The sequence below is a fragment of the Lynx canadensis genome, chromosome E2, assembly GCF_007474595.2.
Source record: "Lynx canadensis isolate LIC74 chromosome E2, mLynCan4.pri.v2, whole genome shotgun sequence".
Taxonomy (NCBI): Eukaryota; Metazoa; Chordata; class Mammalia; order Carnivora; family Felidae; genus Lynx; species Lynx canadensis.
In genome coordinates, this window is record NC_044317.1 from 34,907,351 (window position 1) to 34,932,328 (window position 24,978).

Here is a 24,978-nt window from a genome sequence, read left to right on the forward strand (position 1 = left end):
GTCAGGGAATTAGAGCTTATGAAGGGCTCTCCTTGCGAGTGGACTATACAGACAGATGCCCATGTGGTAGACCAAACTCCTACAGGGCACGGCACAGTCTCGTTTTTTTCTGCATCCCCATATATGGGGCTGACAACATTCAGGGATAACTACTTATGCCCCCCACACACCAGAGCTGCCATACTGTTGTGCACTGCATGACGCTAGGGTGTCTATAGGGTGTCTATTGATGTTCCTCGTGTTAGGCAGTGTATTACCTGCACAGCCCTTTCCAGCAGCCCAGGAGCCCCTGTACCTAAGTCTATTTGGACACTCACAATGCCTAGCACAGTGCCTGGCACTGTATGAACATAAGAGCTGCTCAAAACAAAACAAAACAAAATGTCTGATGGGTTTAGTTTAATTAAAAGTCTGAATTTCAGTTTTTACCACACTCTGCTTTTTCTCCACCATGTCCATCAGGTCAGACTTCCTGTGTACAAAGGAACAGGAGCACTGGATTCTCAGGCTGGCTCTGACTCATTCCAGCTTCCTGGTCTTTAGGCCTTGGTTCCCCCTTCTGTAAGATGAGACTATTGAACTCTGACTTCTAAATCCCCTTCCAGCACTCCCATTCAAGCTAGAAGGGCAGTTCCCCAGCTTAAATCCACAGCAGGAATTGATGAGGGAGCATGGGGCAAGCTGAGGGCAACGTACATATTAACAGCACCCCCCACCCCAGCCAGGTGGGATATGTGTGATATTCCTCAGACACTCCTAGCTGCCCAAGAACAGGGAAAGGAAAGAAAGCAAATGGCTGACTGATAGACATCACAGTCATGCAGGACAGGAGTCTCCTTCAGTTTACAGATAACTTAGTAAACTGCAAGAAAAAGGCAATCTTATCCATAGCCTAATCTCCAGTGCCTGGCACCTATAGACTCCATTTCCTGGAGCCCTAATATCACCCTTATCAAGATGTAAGGGGTTTTAAGTGCTTGCCATGGTGATGTGGGAAACAAAGGCAAATGAAAAATTAAATTCCTTTACTGCCTACATCCTTGAAACAGGCAGAGTTACCTCCCTCTAGGAGCTTGGCTGCCTTGATGATGACACTTTGCTAGGGGCAAAAGGAATCTTGGCCTAACATTATCCTGACACCCCACCCCCAGGATCCTGTAAGTCTACTTTAACATATAAAAATTCCTTTGGAAACTTCCTTTATCTCAATTCCTCCAAGATACATGCTGGTAATCATACTCTAAACTTATGGCCCCCTGATGTATATCTGAAGGGTCTCATGACTGAGGTTTTACTAAATGGTAGTAAATGGCATTTTCCTGACAAGAGCTAGCCCATCAAAGTCCTGAAAACCTTGCTTCCAAAATTCCTTAGAAACTTGCGCTGCCCCTAATCCCCTCCCAACCTGAGGGTATATAATCAGTTACCCATCACAGCCCCAGTAGAGCCCTCTCTGACCACAGGTTCTGTCCCCGTGCTTGAATAAAATCACCTTTTTGCACCAAAGACTTGGTGTAATAATTCTTTCTTGGCCTTCGGCTCCAAACCTCCCACCATCACTCCTAAACCCCATCAGGAATGACTGATACTTCTCCCTCTCCACCCCTTGATCTTCTGTGTTGGATCTATTCTCAGCCTGGCTTTTGCTTCATGGTGACAAAATGGCTGCCAGGAACCCAAGGCCTTAACAGCCCACAGCCCAGAAGAACACAGTAGAGAGTCTCCTATAGCAGTCTGAAACAAAGCTCCGAAATTCTATCTCGATGAGAAAATTCGGTCACATGTTCTCCCAAGGGGAATCTGATATTCTGATTGGCTAACTAGTCCACACGCACTCCAGGCAGAACTTCCTGGGCTAAGATTTGGGGAAAAGTGGCTTCCCAACAAAAATACTGGAGGGGAGATGGATGCTAGGCTTCTCTAAAATAAGGAACCATGAGAGACCAGAAGAGGTCAGGTTAAGTCCATATGTGAGAGTTCTGGTATATTGAACTAAATGAATAAATGCCAAAAGACAATTATAAAAATAATGAGATATTCTCCATGTATACTTTCAAGAAGCAAATGTTTTCACACAAAGGAACCTAATACAGTATAATGATGTTAATCACAAGATAAATACAGAGTTGATTTAAAACATTAATTCATACAGCACTGCCAGCTGTGCGCTCCAAGAACGGTGCACACGTTTCCTCCTGAGGGATGAGTGTGTTTTCACAGTGCTCTGGGTGGGCCTCTGACTGTAAGCTGGCCGGCCTCCGGGGGGCACCCTTCTCCTCACAGCTACTGTGGACTTGTATGGTTTTCATGACAATTTGCGGGCAGCTGGCAGTCAAGTGCCATGTGGAACACAGGCCTTTCTGTAATTGACACTAAGTTACTATGTGAATTTACAACAGACTCCATCAGTAGATGACATCAAAAGTCTAATTGTGGCTTTTTTGTAAAAGCGAGGCAGAAGGCTAATGGCTCACTGCTCCCATCCTTACACAAACTCAAGTCCAACTAGATAGAACTCAGGGAGGAAACGGGGGGAAGAAGAGGGCGATGTCTGGGAAGTTCACCTATTGCAGTTCTTATTTTTAACTACTTTTTGTTTAATGTTTATTTAATTTTTGAGAGATAGAGAGAATGTGAGTGGGGGAGGGGCAGAGAGAGAGAGGGAGATACAGAATCTGAAGCAGACTGTCAGCACAGAGCCAGATGCGGCTGGAACTCACAAACCGCAAGGTCACGACCTGAGCCGAAGTCACCCGCTCAACCAACTGAGCCACCCAGTCACCCCTTTAACCACGTTCTTTTAACCACAAAAATTGTGTTTTTTTTTTTTTTTTTTTTTTTTTTTTGCTAATTTTTCAACGTATCAGAAATAACCCAGGGCGGGTAAGGAAGCAGCAGGCACAGGTGGTTCTGAACACAGTAGAGGACTCTAATCTGAAGTGTCCTTCCTGCTTCTCTGAATCTGAAAGGTTTGAAGGTAATGGAGCAGCTTGCTGTGAGGCTGAGGACGCCTTGTAGCCACTCCTCTCCAGGACTAAGAGAAAGGCAGCTTTAGCTACTGCTTTAAGGTTTTATAAGGGGGCATCTTAGGAGCTGAGGATTTAATTGTCTGAATGAATGTGAGCAGAAAACCCCATTGTAACAGACAGTATCTTTCTGATGGGAGCAGACAGAACCCTTTGGAAGATAATGCTGAGAATCAGGTATTGCTTCTCAGGTAGGAGAGTGAGCTGGCCTATTCTGGTGCCCCTTCTACGCATTGGAAGACCTCATTTTATGAACTTAAGAAGAAAGAGAATCGAGGAGTGAGGGAAGACAGCCATGGGGTAATTTGTCAAAGGTTTGGGGGCTCTAAACCAAAAATCTCTCTGCTGTCCTGTGGTTTCTTTGTATTTCTCTGGCTGCCTGCAGATGGGTGTTGCTGATTTTCTCTGACAAAGACTCATTCACCATGAGCTCAAATGAAAACATTAATAGTGAGCCGAGGGGGTAATTAGAGGGCCCGAGTTTAATTCTGCTAACATCCTGATTCTACTTGAAGGGTTGAGAGGGTCTTCCCGCCCTCTAGTAAGCAATTACCCAGTGCCTGGGACCCGCACCTGCCTGGGGGCCGGCTAAGGCCTTCAAATCTATCAGTCTGTATTAAAATGAGATGGGGGGGGGAGGGGAGGAAGATGGGGACAGGGGGAATAAAGAAATGTATTTGCAGGGGAGCCAGTGACAGAGAGACCGCCATGGGTTGTGGAAGGGACCACAAGCAAATAGAAAGCAGAGGAAGGGGAAGGGGCGGGGAAGAAAGTGAGGGCAGGTGGTAGAGAAACAAGAGGAGTGCTATTAAGATGGAATGAGAAGAGGGGAGGGCGCATAGTGAGGTGGCCAGAGAGGTGAGAAGAAATGTGGGGAAGAGGAAGACTGGGAGAAGTGAGGGACAGGAGTGGCCGGGCACCCAGGGCGCGAAGAGCAGGAAAGGGATGGGACAGGGCAGAGACCGTGAGGGCAGCTCTCGAAGCAGTGGGAGCCCTGTCCTTCGCCCCATCCACAGCCCCCCGCAGCCCGAGGGCTGCCGCCGAGTCCCGCGGAGCTGGCCTGGGAGGAGGGGCACCGCTCGGCCTCTGCCCCACGGGAGCGCCCAGGGAGGCCGCGGGGACCCGCGAGGACCGGGTTCCCGGCGCTCGAGACGCATTGACCCGTCCGGTGTGCACAGCTGCGGCTAGGAGGCAATGGCGGGGGTGGGTGCCAATTGATCGCGGGCGGGGGCGAGTCGCGGGGGCTCCATCGATCCGGCCACCCCGCGGCTCCGCCGGCTGACAGAGGCGCTTCCTGGAGGCGCGCTCCCCACCCGGCCGGCGACGCCGGGATAAGTGGGAGCAATTGGACCGGGCGGCGCCGAGGCACATCTGCCCCGCGTGGATGCGGTGGCCGGAGCTCGCCGCAATTAGGGCTGAGTGTCTAAATCGGCCAAGTTCACCGCCGAGCATGTCCGGCGCCTCGTTTACCGCAGAGACGTGCTCCGCCGGCTCCCCGCAGCAGCCTTGGAGGCGCTGTGCCGGCTGGCGCTGGGCCTCGGGGCGCGCACAGGGGGCTTCGAGGCGCGGGGCGCTATCCCCCGCCCAGGTCCGCGGGGAGGAGAGGCGACAGCTCAGTAGGCACGCCTTTGCCCGCGCCAGCCCTTCCTGGGCCCCAGCACCTGAACTGTTCAAGGATCCTTCCACTGGCTCTGTGACCCCGAGTGGGAGCTGCGCAGGCGAGAGCCTGTTTCTCTGCACCTCCGGGACAGCGATCCCGGCTGGGCCCATCGGTTGTTGAAGGATTGAATGGGATCTTAGCGCTTGGGTCATCAGCCCTGTGCTCTCCCTGAAGGCAGGACGTAGGTGGTGAAGTTCACCGCTGAATGCCGGTGTCACGTAGACTCAGAGAGTTAGTAGGTGCTATACGTGAAGGAACAGGAACCACTAATAATACTAATATAAGATAGCTCTCATTAGTGGAGCAGTCCTGTGTGCGAGCACATGGTAGTGCCACACAATATTTAATACCTACTTGGGGACAGGTGGTGGTCTGCCTCTTTCACAACTGAGAAGATTGAGATCCAGGCAGTTAAGGACCTTGCTCCAAGGTCTCCAGCTAGTAAGGGAAGAATCAGGGCTTGAACACAGGCCCTCTGGCTGCACTCCCAATTCCCCTATTCCAGCCACCAAGCTCACAGCTGGGTTTACACACCCAACTGCGAGTTACCCTTTAGCCTATTAAGTGTCTTGGCTAAAGCCTGCTTATTCGTTTATTTTACCGACATCAGTCTTCTGGCTGTATTTTCTTTCATTCATGCCACCATAACCTATAAGGAGGAATATGTGTGGTGTGTGTAGGTGCATGCATGCACCTGGGGACACCCTAAATAGACTGAATGTAGTGCCCACAGGCTTCTGGAAGCAGGCAGACTGGGAAAGCAGGTATAGTCTGTTCTGGCTGCCATGACAGAATCCCATATACTAGGGGGCTTAAACAATAAAAATTTATTTTCTTACAGTTCTGGAGACCGGAAAGGGCCATTCAGGGTAGGTTTCTGATGACAGCCCTTTCCTTAGGTTCTGGATGGTTGCTTTCTCTGTGCATGCAGAGAGAGAGACAGAGACAGAGAGAGAGACAGAGGGAGAGATCTGCTGTCTCTTCCTCTTCTTATAAAAACAAATCTATGGAACTAGGGTCCCACCCTATGACTTCATTGAACCTTAATTACCTCCCTAAAGGCCCTACCTCTAAACACAGTCAGTCACTTTAGGGCATATGGCTTCAACATAGGAATTTGGGTGGGGGGACACAACTCAGTCTATAACAGTAGGGCAGGGAGAGACAGAGGGACAATTAGAGCTCATGCCTTTAATAAATGCTAGCACAGATGACCAGCAAAGCACTATGGAAGCCAGAGAAGGGAGGAATGGACTTCCTGCAATGAGAGCTTTGAAGCGAAATCCTAGAATCATAGCATAGCAGGGTAAAGTTAGAAGAGACAATATAATCCCACTGTCCCATTTGTCAGATGGGAGAACTGAGGCCTAGGGACGGGAAACCAAGATTGTAATACTGGAACAGAATGACAGATGGCCACCATCTTCTTGTACCATTGGACATCAACTGCTATACCTCTGAGAGTTGAGGCTCCTCCATCCACTGTGTTGGGTTTCTCCAGGGAGGGTGACTGAGGAAGGAGGGTTGGTGGGCTGGATCCTGAGTATGGAGCCTGTTGTAAGTAGGGAGGAGCAGGGAGGGGGAGGAATCTGGCCCTGAGGGAAAAGACTGAGCTAGGCCTGGGAGCTTCCCTCTCCTTCTTTTTCCCTTCACATTCCCTTTCTCTACATCACACCTCCCTCCTGATTTACTTAATATCCCCCTGTTCATCTCCCCCCTGTCCTCCAATCATACTCCTGGAAGCAGATGGATGGCTGTGGCATCCAGAGATGACCATGGAACCCACAAATAGCTGCTCTATCTATCCCATGATAGCCTGTAAAGTAAGATGCCCTGGAAGGATTTTAAACAGGGAGAGAGGAGTGTGGTTAGAAAGCCATCTTTACCTGCTAATTCATCAAATCATCATTTATTAAGTGAATACTCTGTGCCACACAATAAATAGTAGCAAGAATGACATATATTTTGAGTATTGACTGTGTGCCAGACACTGTAATAAGTATTTTATATGAATTTTCTTATTTCCCCATTTAACCGAAGAGGGAACTGAGGCTCCAGCTTCAGTGTGTTAACTTGTGTTAACTTGTCCAAGGTTGCACAGGTAATAAGTGGGGCAAACCAGAATTCCCATCCAGGTGAGTGTGGCTACGGGCTCTGCACTCTTCACCATTAACCTGTCCAGCCTCCCAAGGTTCCTAACAGCAACTTCCTCAGTGGGGACAAGTACAGATGAACTGCAGAGGTGTGAATATATGCACCTCTTGGATCATCATATAAATTAATTCAAGGTGTCATTATTCTGTCCACTGGTGACAAGCTGGAATGGCTCACTAACCACCCACGATGCAGACTATTTCTGACAGAGTCAGACCAAGTGGGAGCTGATGTCAGCAACCGTGGTCATGTTTATTCTGGATTCTGAGGCCCCTTCTATCACCTGCGTGTGCTGTGGGTAAATGTCTATATCACTTCACTTAGTGGCTTCTGAAGGCATAAATTGTTCATGGAACTGAGCGGTCTTGACATCACTGGGAGAGAGAAGTGGAACATTTGCAAATGGACTTGGATCCTATCTCCCAGTAGCATATGGTTCCTGACCATCTCTCAAGAGCCATGCTTTATGTCAGGTGGATCTAGCATACAGGCTTGGAGGGAAGAAGGATAAAGGAGCCAGTTCTTGCCTTCAAGTGGTTTCTGGGCTAATGATGGAATTCAGAATTGTATACAGACATAGCCTGTTTATTAAACCAGGAAGTTGAAAGGGTATAAGCAGGAACCAACCTCATTTTATCTCAGTCACTTCAGGATCTCTCTTTGTGCTCTGATTCATTCTCTTCTACATCACAATAAAATCTCAAACAGGACTCATGGTTTTTGGGGCTTTTTCAATCACAACATCATTTTGTTTCCATAATTTAAAATTAGCATCTAGTACACCTCTTCCCCGACTTGCCAGATGAAATTTTGGCCCTTCCAGATATGTGTTCAAGGAGAGAGAAGGTTATGGAAAAGGGGCACTTTGTATGTCTTACTGTTGTCACTTGAGTTCCGTGCCCTTAGAGTGACCAAAGTACAGTTATCAGCAAGTGCCTTCCCTCCTCCCCCACCCTCTCTTTCTGGGGCACTTCTGTAGATGCCTCCTTTGGCTTAGGCAGTGCCTCTCCTCCAGACAGCTAACTGAACCTCAACCCCAGACTGGTTTGCAATAGTCTGCGTATAGCAGGCTGACTGATAGCTCCCCAAAGATGTCCACATTTTTGCAGGTTGCCCTGCAACCTGTGAACATGTTCCCTTACATAGCGTGATTAAGGTAAGGACCTTGAGATGGAGAGATTATCTCAGACTATTTGAGTGGGCCCAGTATTATTGTAAGAGTCATTATAAAAAGGATACATGAAGGTCATGTAGGGAAAAGATGTGGGGACAAAAGCAGAGGTCAGAGAGGAGAAAAATGCTATGTTATTGGCTTTGAAGGTGGAGGAAAGGGGCCACGAGCCATGGATGGAGGTGGCCCCTAGAAAATGAAACAAACAAGAAAATGAATTCTCCCCCAGATCTTGTAGAAGGAACTCAGTCCTGAGGACCCATTTGACACTTCTGACCTCTAGAACTATAAGAAAAAAAAATTTGTATGTTGTTTTAAGCCACTAAGTTTGTAGTCATTTGTTACAGAAGCAGTAGGAAAAACACATTGCTCTTCTGCTAGGGTCCCTTAACCCTTCCAGGAATCTCCCTTGACAGACTTCTTTTAAGAGTCTGTCTCCAAAGAGTCCACATTTGGTTTCTACAACACTCACTCTTTGACCCCAACCTGCTGAAAGTATAGCTTGCAACCAGTGTGGACCACTCTCTCCTCTCTGCCACAGGGGGCAGCATGAGCCACCACAGCCTCTCACTTTTTTTTTCCACTTTTTTTTTTCTTTCTTTGGTAGAAGGCAGATTTAATAAGCAAGGATACTTATATATGAGGGTTTGCCTTGGGCAGTCACAAGGACAAGTAAATTCCCGCCCACCAAGATCTTAAAAGTTTATAAAGTCACATATTTAGTCCAGATGGTCTCAATACCTTACTCTCCCAAGGCTATGTCCTTGGAACAGCTCCTAGAGTAGGAATGGTGGGTGGAATGTAAATTCCAAGGACAGGGGAGGGGATGAAGAGCTTCCAATTGCCTGGGTCCAGCTCTAGGGCCAACCTGTGGTCACACCCTTGCCCTTTTGATGACCTTGACCTCTTCCAACAAAGTTTCATTGTCCTGAACTGCACTACATGTTCACTTTTACTGCAAATGATGATGGACAACTGAGTATCTGCCAAAAGGGAACAAGATTATCCTGATTGTATTCAATTCATCTTTATTCAGAGTAGGCCATCTCTGTGTAGAACACTGAAATGGAAATTGGGGGACCATCCAGAGATCTCATGCCAGGCCAGGTATCTAAATTATTAACATTGGCTTTCATGAGGCTCCTACTAGTAGTTTACAGGCATCAGACATTGCACAGGTCCCCAGGGGCACCCAGAGCAAAGTAAACATGGCTGGCAATGAGTGATGACTGTCGCCACAGGCAGGTTTGAGTCTCCTCTTCAGGAACTCCCAGGTATTAGAGCAAGAAGATTTTACAGAATAGAGATTCTGTGTGAGTAAATGAAGGAAAGAATACCAATGGTGGGCTAACATGAATGTTGCTTTGCAGGCTGCTGAGACCTGGTGACATCTGGGTCATGGTGAGTAGGATCTGTGGGCCTGTGGTTATGAAGCCATGGAGATGAGGGATGAAGGTGGGAGGCTCCAGGGAATTTTAAGAGGAAGACTGGCAGTTCCCTTTGATGGATGGCCCTGATGGGTAGCATGTTGGTGGATAAGATGACCTCACCTTGATAAATTTCCAAGTCTAAAATTGAAGCAAAAAAAAAAAAAAAATCTCATTTCCTCCTATAGATAATAGCTGCTAATCTCAACTTTGCTCTACTTGATTTCACTTAAGACTAGATTTTTTTTCTGATTTTTCCCAGGCAAGTTTCATTCATTTATTCATTTGTTGAAAAAGTCTTTTTTTTATTATTATTATTCAAGTATGTATGTAATTAGCATATAGTGTTATAATAGTTTCAGGTATACAAAATGATTCAATAATTCTATAAATTTCTCAGTGCTCATCAAGAAAAGTGTACTTTTAATTTCCTTTATTTCACCCATCCCCCCACCGATCTCCCCTCTGGCAACCACCAATTTGTTCTCTGTATTTAAGAGTCTGTATTTTTTGTTTGCTTATCTCTTTTTTCCTTTGTTCATTTGTTTTGTTCCTTAAACTTCAAATGTGAATGAAATCATACAGTATTTGTCTTCCTCTTACTGACTTATTTCACTTAACATTATTCCCTCTAGGTCCATCCATATTGCAAATGGCAAAATTTTGTTTTTTTATGGTTGGGTACTATTCCAGTATGTGTGTGTGTGTGTGTGTGTGTGTGTGTGTGTGTGTACCACATCTTTTCTATCCATTCATCTATGGATGGACACTTGTGCTGCTTCCATATCTCAGCTATTATAAATAACATTGCAATAAACATACGGGTACAGATATCTTTTCAAATTTGTGTTTTCATCCTCTTTGAGTAAATACCCAGTAGTTACTGAATCATATGGTAATTCTATGTTTAACATTTGGAGGAACCTCCATACTATTTTCCACAGTGGCTGCACCTGTTTGCATTCCCACCAACAATGCATGAGGGTTCCTTTTCTTCACATCCTCACCAACACTTGTTAATTCTTGTGTTTTTTATTTTAGCCATTCTGACAGGTGTAAGGTAATATCTCATTGTTGTTTTAATTTCTGTTTCCCTGATAATTAATGATGTTGAGCATCTTTTCATGTGTCTTTAGGCAATCTGTATGTCTTCTTTGGAAAAATGTTTATTCAGGTCCTCTGCCCATTTTTAAATTGGATCATTTGTTTTTTGGTTGGGATGTGACCTGCATAAGTTCTTTACAGATTTTGGGTATTAACCCCTTATCAGATATATCGTTTGCAAATATATTCTCCCATTAAGTACATTGCCTTTTTGTTTTGTTGGTGGTTTCTTTCACAGTGTAAAAGTTTTTCATTTTGGTGTAGTCCCAATAGTTTAATTTTGCTTTTGTTTCCCTTGCCTGAGGAGACATAGCTAGAAAAATGTTTCTACAGCTAATGTCAAAGAAATTACTGCCTATGTTTACTTCTAGGAATTTTATGGTTTCAGGTCTCATATTTTGAGTTTATTTTTGTGTATGGTGTTAGAAAGTGGTCCAGTTTCATTCTTTTCCATGTAGCTGTCCAGTTTTCCCAACACCATTTGTTGAAGAGACTATCTTTTCCCCCATTGTATATTCTTGCATTCTTTTTGTAGGTTGGTTGGCCATATAAGCATGAGTTTATTTCTGGACTCTCTATTCTGTTCCATTGATCTATGTGTCTATTTTTGTACCAGTACCATACTTCTTTGATTATTACAGCTTTGTAGTATATCTTGAAATCTGGGATTGGGAAACTCCCATCTTGGTTCTTTTTCAAGATTGTTTTGGCTATTTGGGGTCTTATGTGCTTCCACACAAATTTTAGGATTATTTGTTCTAGTTCTGTGAAATATGTTGTTGGTATTTTGATAAGGATTGCATTACATTTGTAGATTGCTTTGGGTAGTATGGACATTTGAACAATATTGGCTCTTTCAATCCATGACACAGCCTCTCACCTTTAGATTCTTCAAATACAAGTCAAAATATAGATCCTATTTCCCCAGTTCTAGTAGACACATGCCATGCTGCTAAATGGTGCACTCAAATTTCCTCTTACATGGTCTGAGGTGAGGAGGAAGCATCTCCTCCCCCACTCTGAGTAGTCAACAGAAACCTCTTAGCTGAGGTACATTCTCCAAATATTCCCTCTCCCACCTTTCCCACTTCCTAACCTTTCCTTATGTAGCCCAGAGGTGGTAGAGATCTCTGCTGACAAAGCCAGTTTCACAATCTGTTGTCCTATCTTACACAATGGCTTGGTTCCCCCACTTAGGCTATAAGACTCCTGGCACCAGCTGTTCAATTCTCAACCTTTGGAGTCTCTGCTGGATTCATAGACAAAAAAGAATGGTTACAGAAGCAGGACTGGCTCTGGTGGCCTAAGAGAGGGAAGAACGAAGTTCTGTGAAGACTGATGTTTATGAGTGCTTATTGTATGGAAACCATTATACTAAGCTCTTCATATGACTTACTTCAGTTAATCCTCACACCAAGATACTATCATCCCGATTTTACAGATGAAGGAATTAAGGCCAATAGAGATTAAGTAATTTGCTCAGGGTCACATAGTAAATGGCAGGGTTTTGATTCAAATTAAAACAGTCCACTCTGTAGTTGGAATCTGTGGGTATGATCCCAGGCTGAATTGTTCTGTGTATTAGAAGAGAGAGAAATCTGGAGTGGGGAGGGAAAGGGGGAGAAAGTGCCAATGAAGCCAGGAACTATGGTGAGGAGAAATTTCTAAGAAGGAAATTTAGTTGAATTTACACATGTGTAGTGTAAATCCCCTCTTCTCTTGCCCCTGTGAGGACTTCAGCAAAGTGAAGATTGCTTTCTGAGGGCAAGCACTGAGTCTGTATTTGGACTGCTCCAAGGTGAGAAAGAGAGGCGGCTTCAGGCAAAAAGTCAGAGAAGAAAGGGGCTGCTGGCGTCGTCTTTTGTTTTAGCTTAAAGTCATAGTTTCCTGATATGCAATTTTAGTCATACAGACTTGGGGTTTTAGAAATTTTGTATTCATTCTTTTTTAATGTGCTTTTTAAATTTATCACTCAGTAATAACAGTTCGTCAGAGAAAGTCAAAAGGATGAAAACAAAAATTATACTTGATCACACTACCCAGAGATAATCACTCTAAGCTTGTGCCCTCATCCTCTCATGCTTTATCTACACAAATATATTCTTTCTTCAGTTTTATTTAAAAATAGGATCACACTGTCATATCTTTTTTTTATCTACTTTTTAATCTTAAGCAACTTTATGGGCATCACTTTAATAAATACTCTCCTTCAACATTTTAATATCTGCGTAACAGCCATTTAAAGAAAGAAGAAAGAAATATGGTTAATGAAACTCCTATTATTATTTATGTCTAGTTTCCAATATTTTTCCCTTTCAAACAATGCACTGATGAGCATTGTCATGGCTAATTCTCTGTATATGGCCTAAATTGTTTTCTTGGGGGGGCATTCCTAAAATGGGATTTCCAAGTCAAAGGACATGAACACTTTTAATTCAAAGGACATGAACACTTTGATACAAATTTCTTTGGCTAATTCTTGACTCTCCTTGCTAATAATTTTCTATCTAAAAAGGTAAATAGAAAGAGAAGAAAATTTTCTGATTCTGATTCTTAACAGTAAGGAAACACTAGTTAGTAATAGAGAAGTAATAGAATCTTAGGATAAAGGGCCAGATCATGTTAGCAATAGGACAGCTTAGAGGAAGGGTCATACATGTAGTCAGCTGTCTGCATTAGACTTCAGAAAGGCAGAAGGAAAAGAGAATGTGGGAAAATTACATTTCCTTGGATGGAGATGTGAGAAAGTGTATATTTTATAGAATAATTTATAATTATAGTCCCTTGGATAAAGATTGTGAGAGGTTGTATACTTTATTAAATGATTTTTTTAAAGTGATTGTCTACTTACAAATAACCCCAAGAGAATAGCGTTGTAGCAGAAAACAGATGGTAAACCTGTCCAGGAAACTTCTTATAAGGACTTTTAAGAGGAATGTTTAGGGAATTTTTAAAGTTCATTTGATTATTTCATTCTAAGAGATGAGGAAAAGAGAAAGCTTATTCATGCAAATCAAGGAGTGTTGTAGAAAAATATGAGTAACAATTTTTGTTAATCATTGCCTAAATAATGGTTTAGTCTTGATGTTGTACTGGGTTAAATAGTGTGCCCTCCCCCGCCAAATTCATATCCCCCTGAAACCTCAGAACAATGATGTTGAAGCACCTGGATGGCTCAGTCAGTTAAGCATCTGGCTTCAGCTCAGGTCATGATCTCATGGTTCGTGGGTTCAAGCCCCACTTCAGGTTCTGTGCTGACACAGCACAGAACCTGAAGCCTGCTTCACATTCTGTTTGCTTCTCTCTCTCTCTCTCTCTCTCTCTCTCTCTCTCTCTCCCCCTATCCCATTCATGATCTGTCTCTCTCTGTCTCTCAAAAACAAACACACACACACACACACACACACACACACACACACACATTAGAGCATACAATGATGTTGTGATATAATAAGAAGTATATATTTGGTCTTTGTTCCTTGTTCTTGCCACAGAGCTCCTAAAACCCTTGGTATTTTCTGAGTGATAGGGTGAGAGGAGCATCTCTTGTTATTTACAATAAACACCATTCGACCATACCTGAGCTTATGCTGATAAGGTGACTCAGTGGGTCCCTAGATAGCTTCAAAATGGGGACTGCTTCGTCAGGCTCTGGGCTGATGGCTCGGAGCCTGGAGCCTGTTTCCGATTCTGTGTCTCCCTCTCTCTCTGCCCCTCCCCCATTCATGCTCTGTCTCTCTCTGTCCCAAAAATAAATAAAAACGTTGAAAAAAAAAATTTTAAAAAAAAACAAAATGGGGACTGCTTGCCAGAGGAACCAACCATGTGATTATGGAGCTGGAACTTCAAGCCCACACCCCAGACCTCCAGGAAGGGAAAAGGGGCTGAGACTGAGTTCAGTCGCCAATGACCAATAATTTAATCAATTATGCCTATGTAATGGAGCCTCTTTAAAAAAACATAGACAAAGGGGCTTGGGAATTTCTGGGTTGGTGAACACATAGAGGTGCTAGGGATGGAGTGAGTAGAGACAGCATGTTAGTTCTACACCCCTTTCCCATACTCCGCCCTCTGCAACTCTTGCATTTAGCTGTTCCTGAATTGTAGCCTTTATAACAAAACAGTAATAGCAAATAAAGTGTTTTTCTGAGTTCTGGAGCCATTCCAGCAAATTATTCATGCTAGTTAGAAAACTAGGCCAGCTACCTGGAGGGTAGGGAAAGACCAAAGAAAGAGGCAGGCCAATCCAGATTGGTAGGTTTTAAAAAGCAAGGAAACTTACTTACAAGGTTTATTTTGTTCATCTGAAAGAGGAGTAGGTCTCCACACCTACCTATAAGAATCTTAAATGTTTTTAAAAAAATAAATAAAAATCATCTAAAGAGAAAAAAAATCTTAAATGTTTATGTAGAGGCCTTGCCTGGATTTAGTCACGTACTCAGTCTAGAGAGTCTCAACAACACCTTGCTTTCTCAAGGCTATGTCCTTGGAACAGCTTCCACTGTGGGAATAGTAGGCAGAATATACACTCCAAGGACAGGGGAGGGGGTAAGGGGCCTCTGATAGCACAAGTCCAGCCTGAGGGTCAACCAGCGGTCATATCCTCTTGATTATGTCCTCTGATAATTGAACCCAAGCAGGGCATTGTGGGAACCCCTGATGTATAGCCAGTTGGTCAGATATGGGAGACACAGAATTACAAATGGCTTCTGAAGTGGGGGAGAGGGGAGTCTTATGAGACTGAGCCCTCGATCTATAGGGTCCACACTAATTCCAGGTAGTTAGCATCAAACTGAACTAAATTGTAGGACATTCAGTTGGTGTCCACAAAGAATTGGAAAATTGCTTGGTGTGGAAACATTTGGTGTCAGAAGTGTTGTGAGTAGAGAAAGTTTTTCCTTTAGTGACCTTATTTGGACATAAGGTCTTCACAGATATAATTAGTTAAGATGTGGTCATACTAGATCACAATGGACTCTAAATCCAGTGACCAGTACCCTTATAAGAAGGCCCTATGGGGGTGCCTGGGTAGCTCAGATGATTAAGTATCTGACTCTTGATTTCGGCTCAGGTCATGATCTCATGGTTTGGGCTGTGTGCTACCAACACGGAGCTTGTTTGGGACTCTCTCTTTTTCCCTCTGTCTCTGCCCCTACCACCCTCTCTCTCAAAATAAATAAATAAACGTTAAAAAATATAAGAAGGTGCTATGAAGAAACAGCCATAGAGGAAAGAGGGTCATGGGACAGTGATGGCAGAGACTGGAGTGATATGTCTATAAGCCAAGGAACACCAGAGTGCCAGAAAACTCAAGCAGTGAGGAGAAGGCATGGAAGAGGTTCTCAGAGCCTCCAGAAGGAAACAACCTTGCTGACACTTTAATTTGGGTTTTTAGCCTCCAAAACACTGAGAATAAATTTCTGTTGTTTTAAGCCACCCAGTTTGTGGTTATTTGCTGCAGCATCTGCAGAAACTAATACAGATGTTAATGAATTTTCCCCCTAAGCAAGATAAAAATGTCGAGTCAATAATTATTTGGCCCCCACAAATGATGAGTTGATTTTTAAAGTAAATAAGCCATAAGAGCCAAGCTCCTACCTCTGATGGGAAAGATACATCAGCAAATAGCTGACCCTATTTCTTTTTTTTAATTTTCTTTTTTTTTTAATTTTTATTTATTTATTTTGAGAGGGAGAGAGAATGAACAGGGGAGGTACAGAGAGAGAGGGAGAGAAGAATCCCAAGCAGGCTCCACACTCAGCATGAAGCTCAATGCAGGGCTCTATCTCACAACCCTGAGATCATGACTGAACAGAAATCAAGAATCAGATGCTTAACGAACTGAGCCACCCAGGCACCCCAAGCTGACCCTATTTCTGATGGATTGGGGAAATTCTTTAAGAAGATCAGCCTAGCTATGGATTCCTTGACACCACCCCCCTGCTTGGGCAGGTGATTCTGGGAGACCAAATCAACCTCCTGACTTTCTCCAAAACAAGCAGCCCTAGCAGGAACCCAGCTCAAGGCAAGCCATGGACCGAGAAGAATCACTAATGCTGCAAGCATCTCAAACTCACCCACCCCCAGGAAGAGCATCTGGACCTCAGGGCATCCTACTAAGAACAGGATATATGTGGCACGGATGATGGGTGTCTCTCCCACATTCTCTTTTATTGAGGGGCGAGAGGACAGTTAAGCACAGGGAAGGCTGCCTGAACCATGTCACTTTAAAACTCTGTGACATTCAGCAAAGTAATTTCTTTGTGCCTCAGTTTCCTTGTCAATAGAATGAGGTTAATATTGCTGAATGTTGTTGAAACTTTAAAAGAAATAATACACATAAAGCACTTAGCATGGTGCCTGGTGTCAGTACTCAAAGAATATTAACTATGATGTGTATCAAGCATCCTCTGCATTCAGTAAGTAAGTCCCTGCTTTCTTTTAATGCTTCATGTCAAGTGCCTACTAGCTAATGGGGGGCGGGGGCTGGGGAGGGCTGGGCAAGCCGCTTCCTCCACCATCAATTCATCCAGCTACTCAGGAGGCAAAAAAAAAAAAGAAAAAGAAAGAAAAAGAAAAAGAAACCTGTAAGAGGTTCACACACACAATGTAAGAGGAAGAACATACAATCAAGAAGAAATACAAAAGAATGGAAAAAACCTTAACAAATAGTATCAGGAAGAGTTCTTCTCATGAACAAAACTTGCACATGAAGAATTAGAGAACAGAAGATTTTGAAAACCATATTTAGAGCAAGATGAACCTGTAAGGAACAAACAGGGGGCTGATGATACAACAAGAAACAGAAGGAAAGGGGACACACTCAACCTTAATTTTACAGGACCCAGGTTTGCTTCCACATGGTTCCACTTAAAACAGTCAGAACACCCACAGTCTGGAAGGAAATGAAGCCTAAATAGCTAAGGAAGTTGTAAGCAATCACTAGGCCTGGAGCAAGGACATCTCAGGGTCACAAGGGAATTTCAGAATTGGCTGAAAAACTTGACAGTAGATGGAGGAATTATGACATTTTGAGGTGCTGATAAATAAGACAGAGAAAAGTGTCCTGATCTTTGATGAGTATGACTGTGAAAGATTCTACAGCCTGGGGAACTGGATGACAAGCCTGCACATTTCAGAATGTGCACATGTGTGTGGTGGGGGAAGAAATGTGATCAGTTGAAGCATGGATTCACCTGTGAATAAGGATACTTTCAGCCCTGGAAGCCCTATTTGGTTAAGCCCATTGTAACTTCCACACCCCTTCCTCTGTATCTCTGCAACCTGAGGTATATTAACTTAGCCTCTATTGTTATCTATTAATGTGATAGGCAAAATAACGACCCCACAAAGATGTCCCCATCCTGATCTCCAGAATCTGTGAATAGGATGTGAGGTGGCAAGAGGGAATTAAGGTTGTAGAAGGATTGAGATTGCCAATCAACCTTCAGATGACCTTAAGATGGGAAGATTATCCTGGATTACCTGGCCCAATGTAATCACAAGGGTCCTTATAAGTGGAAGGCACAAATTTCAGAGAGGAAATGTGATGGCAGAAGCAGAGATGGGAGAGATGCACTTTGAAGATGGAGCAAGGGACCACCAGCCAAGAAATGCAGGCAACTTCTAGAAGCTGGAAAACACAAGGAAATAAATTCTCCCCTAGAGCCTTCAGAAGGAGCACAGCTCTGCCAACACCCTAATTTTAGCCCATAAGACCCATCTCAGACTTCTGACCTTCAGCAATGTGGATAATAAATTCGTGTTGTTTTAAGCCACTGAGTTGTCTTAGTTTGTTACAGCAGCAATAGGAAACTAATACAACTGGTTTCTGCATTGATGCATAATTATTTTCTAATCAATTAACAAGGACTCTCTTTCTGCCTTGGATTCCTCTACCTTGTTTCACCACATGGCTTTCTCTGCCAGACTAGAACAAAATCTGAGGTTATCCCTGAGCTGACATCTCCCCAGTGCTGCTGCCAGAAAGGTGATGATGTCTGTCTCTCACTTCAAATTCAAATTCTCCCACAAAAGTGCTCTGCTTGGAATGCCTGGGGAGGGAAGCTATAACGTACAGTTCTATCAGAACCTCTTGGTTAAAAGTGGGAGTCAGGGAAGTAAAGCAGTTGCCTGAAAGAGAGGAGGTACTAGTATCATAAGAGGGATATGGATGGCCACTTCCTTCCCAGAGCACCAGGGCTTCATGGACAGCTCTTTCAAGAGCCTTTTCCATCCTTATTGCCTGAGGACCCTATGCAGATTCAACTGTCACTGGATGCTCAGCTACAGCTTTAATCAACAGGCCTTGGTGGACTATGCCAATGTGTAAGGTTTGCTCCCAGATAGAGAAGAGGAAAAAGCATTGTCTGCAGTGGGGGGTGGGGAATTGTGATAAAGTCACCATTCATGCTCTTGGGGGTCATGGTCAATTCTGAACCATCAGGAGTTCATAACTGGTACAAGTGAGGCCAATTTAATCTTAGCTGTTATGCCATTCACCACTTTGAAATCAATTAACTAATTAGGGTCATCCCTTGAGCCTGTTATGCCTGGTAGTTGAAACTGCCACAAATGTGTTTTAAAGGGAAAAGAACTAAAATTGCAAAGTGATAGAGATTGCTGTCTGGGGTGGAAGTCCGGGGGATAGTTCTTTAGTGTAAGTATTCTCGTATGTGTCTTCATCACTCGTTTCCATGGACCCACACCGAAGACCATTTAGCTGCTCTCTCAGATGGCCGGCCCCTCTCCCAGAAAGTTTCTCTCATCAAAAAGGAGCTGTTGGGCCTGTGGGCCCTTGAGTGATGTCTGGCTGGTCCTCGGTGTAGCATCTCCCATGAGGCCATGAGTAAATCAACATGAGGGAATATCCCTGTGGAAGAAGCCAACCTGCAGCAGGACCTGAGCTCCCCTGCCAGGCACATGTGAAGCCACAGGGAAGAGACCAGCCACCAAGTACCAGAGGAGTTTCCTAAGCATAAGTCTCTAAGACCATAAGTTCAGAGGTCAGAGTGGTGAACAGCAATGAAAGACAAAGGACAGAGCCAAACTTAAGGTCAAGTCACCATAAGAGAGAGATGGGGAATATGGATCTGGCAAAGGAAGGTCCAGATTAGTTCTGCAGAAGCACTCTGGATATGAGTGGTGGCTTTGGGTGTTGATCCTGGGAACACGTACATGATTGTAACATGTTCTTTTAAGGGTAACAGATATAGAGTTTTCACTGTGCAATTTAATAATTTTTCTTTTCCCCTTTGTTTCTTTCTTTCTTTCTTGTCTTCCATCCCTTCCTCTCTGCCTGCCCCTTCCCTGTTCCTTCCACAAGCATTTACGGAGGGTCTTTCATGCCTATGTTACAAGATTACAGTTTTGAAAGCTTGGAGTCTTCTTTGAATAGACGCCCAAGAGTGTCACTTATTTAAAATCCAATACCTGTAAACAGCTTGTGAGCATACCATATTTTAGTGCCTGTCTGTATTTAGTCAAATACTGAGAACATATGTCTCTTTGTAAATCTACTCCCAGGACTGTTAAGAGCGATTCAGAAAACACTGAAATGTGCCAGCTTTCCCTTCTAGTGGAAAGGATTCACTCAGAAAGTGCTCACTAATTCATCACTAGACCTGCCCACCTTCCCATCCTCCCTCACCAGTCTCTAGCCCCAAAGACGGAAGTGCTTACAGCTCAGCATTCTTAGCCAAGTGGACAGAAGTGCACATCCACAGCAACTATCCATCTCCGGCATTTAATAACAATGCTTCCAAGAATGAAGCAAAAGGTACCACATGAAACTGCAGAAAAACAAAGCCACTAAAACTTAAGAGGGGAGTAGAATTTGTTTATGGACCTCACTAAAAAAAAGTCACTATATCAAGTCTAGAGACCCATGTAGCTGCTGCTTGGGACTTTTTGAGGGGTGGGGTGATGCCTGTGCTGTAGTTTCTGGGTTGAATAGAAGCTTCTTGTTGTTTTAAGTTTCGCTCAAACCAAAATTTGTTTTCAGCAGACAAAATTTAACCAGGTATTTATCAACAACCTAGGAAATCTTAATAATGTAAAGATTGCCTGTATGAACAGGGCGTTCTTGGGGCTTTGAGCATGAATTTCATAGAATGCTGTAGTGAGTTTTATGGAATAATTATCATTTATTTAGTGGCTACACTGTTGCAAGCATTTTTCATATATTACTTCCTTTAGGTCAAGGCAGTTATCATTTTCCCCACTTTACAGGTAAGGAAGTTGAGGTTCAGAGAAAATAACTAGCCCTAGTAAGTGGTAGAGCCAGGACTCAGATGTAGATATGTGTAACTTCAGAGCCTGCACTCTCTGTTTACTGCTTTCCAACTGCACTGCTTTGACTGAGCTTTCTGGAATGTTTTACTTTTTTAAATGTTTGTTTATTTTGAGAGAGAGAGCTTGCACCCTGGGGGGGGGGGGAGAGGCAGAGAGAGAGGGAAAGAGAGAGAGAAGCAGGTTCCATGTTGTCAGCATAGAACCCAGCGCAGGGCTTGATCTCACACACCGTAAGGTCACTACCTGAGCCAAAATCAAGAGTCAGACACTTAAGCAACTGAGCCACCCAGGAGCCTCTGGAATGTTTTAATGGAGCATTGTGGGAGGGCCCCGAAGGACTGAAGTGCCCTGCTGTGACAAGTAGTTCCCATAAGGTGAATCCTGACTTACTGCAACACTCATTCCTCACAGAAGGTTCACAGAGCTGCCCACCATTGGACCAAAAGAGATGAATTGCTTTGGTCTAAAGTGTAAACATCTACCCAATGACAAGGGCTCCCCAGATATCAACAAGGAGACATATGCAAATATCTAGTTTATCCAATTTGGATCAAGGTACTTTTCTTACCCAGATTTTATCATTCATCTTATCTCAAAATGCTTGTTAATCTTTATTCTTCACTTTGGAAAATGCAGGATCACTTAGCCAATATGAAACTATTTTTCTGCCCTTTCTCTTCTTTTCACATAATTAATATCTACTTAGTGCCAATACTGTCAAGAACTCAAAGAGTTTCTCACTTTTTTCATTCATGTCTTTCGTTTAACAATCCTGTGGAGTAGATATTAGCATATTCTCAGAATACCAAATAAGTTTTATCTTGTGTATCAACTTTTTCTGTATTCCAATAATATTCACTGAGCATTAACTATATGCCAAAAAATGTTCTAGAAACTATTCTAATTTCTCAGAATAAAATAGTAGACAGAGCAGATGTTTGTGGTTATTTGCTTCTATTTAACAAACCTCCCAAAACTTATCAGCTTGATGAAGAAAAATTAAAGAAGACTTAAATAAATGAAAATATGTGCTCATGGACTAAAAGACTTAGTTAAATTATTGTTAAGATGTCAGTTCTCCTCAAATTGATCTATAGATTAAGTTCAATCCCAATTAAAATCCCAAAAGGTGTTTTTATAGAAATTGACAGGTTGATTCTAAATTTAGTGAAAAAGTAAAGACTGTAAGGTAACCAAAACAATCTTGGAAAGGAAGAACAAAGTTGGAGACTCACACTACCTGATTTTAAGACTTACTATAAAGCTACCGTATCAAGACACTGTGGTACTGATGTTAGGACAGACATAAAGATCAATAGAACAGAGTAGAAATTCCAGAAAAAGACAAGTGTGCCAAGACAATTGAATAGAGAAAAGATAGTCTTTGCAACAGAGTACTGGAATAACCCAAACACAAAAACGTAAACCTCAATCCATACATACCTGCACCATAGTTGAAAAACCTGAAATGGATCATAGATCTAAATAAAAAACCTAAAACTCTAAAATTTCTAGAAGAAAATATAAAAGAAAATCTTTGCAGTCTTGAGTCGGGCAAAGAGTTCATAGATATATAACACAGTAATCCATAATCAATTTTAAAAATCAAACATCAAAATTAAAATATCTGTTCTTCAAAAGACAGATGAGAAAATGAAAAGAAAAGCCACACACAACTTCTATCCAAAATATAAAAAGAACACTTACAATAGAAGTTTTTTTAAATGGGAAAGAATTTGAATAAGACACTTCAATAAACAAGATATGCAAAAAGAAAATAAGCATGTGAAAAGATGTGCAACATCATTAGTCATTGGAAGAATGCAATTAAAATCACAATTAAATAGAACTACACACTCATTAGAATGGCTAAAAAATGAACTGAGCGCAAAGTGTAGGCAAGGATGAGGAGCAACTGGAACTCTCACACATTGCTGGTGGGAGATGACATGGTCACTTTGGAAAATAGTTTGCCTTTTATAAAGTTAAATATACATAAACTCTCTATGATCCTGCAATCCCCACTCCTAGATATTTGCCCAAAAGAAATCAATCGTGTTCACACACAATCACAATACATGCACATTCACATGTATAATACCTGTACACAAATCTTTAGAGCAGCTTTATTAATAACAACCACAATTAAGTGTACATCAGCTGGTAATTGGATAAAAACCCAGGGTACATCCATACAGAGGAAATGTACCCAGAAATAAAAAGTAACAACAAATAAATGCAAAAAAACATGTGCAAAATGAAAAAAAATCACATAGCAGAGACTACAAACTGTATGATTCCATTTACTTCAATTTCTGGGGAAGGCAGAAAAAGCTATAGAGACAGAAATCAGATCAGTGATGTTAGAGATTGGGGGTGAACGTCAGCGATTGAGAGGGTTACGAGAGAAATATGGGGGTGATGGTGGTGGTTATACAACTATATTCATTTGTAAAAATGGTATCTTCTTTAAAATATACATTTCTAATTTTTGCTAGTACCTAGAAATATAATTGATTTTTACATATTTTTCTTAGATCCAGCAAACTTGCTGAACTTTTCTATCGATGTTAATGGTTTTAATCTAGATGCTTTTGGAGTTCTTATGTAGACAATTATATAACTTGCAAATTATAAGAGTAGTGTTACTTCCTTTTAATTCCTCACATTTTTACTTGTTCTTTTTAAATTATGATGGCTAAGCCCTCCAATAAAATGTTATCTCTGACCTAAAGAGGAATGTTTCTAACATTTTTACTATTAATTATGATTTTTTTTCATAAATTTTTAGAATACACTATCAAGTTCAGGTGTTTTCTTATATTCCTAGTGTGCTAGGAACTTATATTTATATTATGCATATTAAATCTTTTATCTCTGTCTATTTAGATGGTCACGAGATTTGTCTCTTTTATTATATTAGTGTGATAAACTACACAAAAGATTTTCTGACATAAAAGCTTCCTTATATTCCTGAAATAAAGTCTTCTTGGTCATGATTTATCATCTAACATAGTTATTGTTGATTCACAAATTCAAAAAGATCAAAGTCACACGGTGCATCTTTTCTGACCACAACACTGTGAAACTATAAATCAACCACAAGAAAAAAATCTGGAAAGAGCACAAATACATGAAGGTTAAATAACATGCTACTAACAATGAAAGGGTCAACTGAGAAATTAAAGAGGAAAATTAAAAAATACATAGTTATTGTTGATTCAAATTGTTTTCAAATTGTTGATTCAAATTTATTTAGAATTTTTGCAGTTGTGTTTATATTTGCTGTCAAACCATAATTTCTTTTTTTCTACTCTTTTTGGGTATGTTATCAAGATTATAGAAGTCAGGAATCTTTTCATTCTATCATGTGGGACAATTTATATAAAACTTAAATCATGTGTTCCTTAAAATTTGACAAAACTCACATATAAGTCTAACTTGGAGAATTTCTTGAACAGATTTTGTACTTTTATTTCAATTTCTTTAATGGTTAGAAGTCTATTTGGGTTTTCTATTTTATCTTGAGTCAGTTTCTAAAAAGATGTGCATTTCTTGTATACATTTTCAGATGGTATTGGCATCATAGTGTTCTCTTCTGATTTTTTTTTCATTTCTACTGAATCAGTAATTATGCCTCCTTTTTCAGGCCTAATATTTCTTGTGTACTCTATTTTTATCTCGATTGAATTGACCAGAGGCTTTTCTACTTATTAAGCTTCTCAAAAGATTGACTTTTAGTTTTATTTCATTCTCTTATATTGTTTCTTTATGTTCTGCTTAGTGAATTTTTGCTCTTGTCTCTCCCACTTATTTCCATTACTTTATTGGGCTTGTTCTGTGTTCTGCAGTTTCTTTCCTAGATAAATAATATCAATCATTCAATATTTTCCCTTATGATTATACTTATGATTATTTACCTCATACTAGAAATATGTATAAAGAACAATTTAACAAGCACTAAGTTTCTACCACCTAACTTAAAAAATAAGACAGTATGGAGACAATTCTACTTCCCTCCACTCCCATCATACTCAGAAGTAACCGCTATCCTGGTTTTAAAGGTTATCACACATGTATATGTCTTTATATTTTTATTTTGTCTGTATATATCCATAAACAATATATAGTATTATTCTGTGT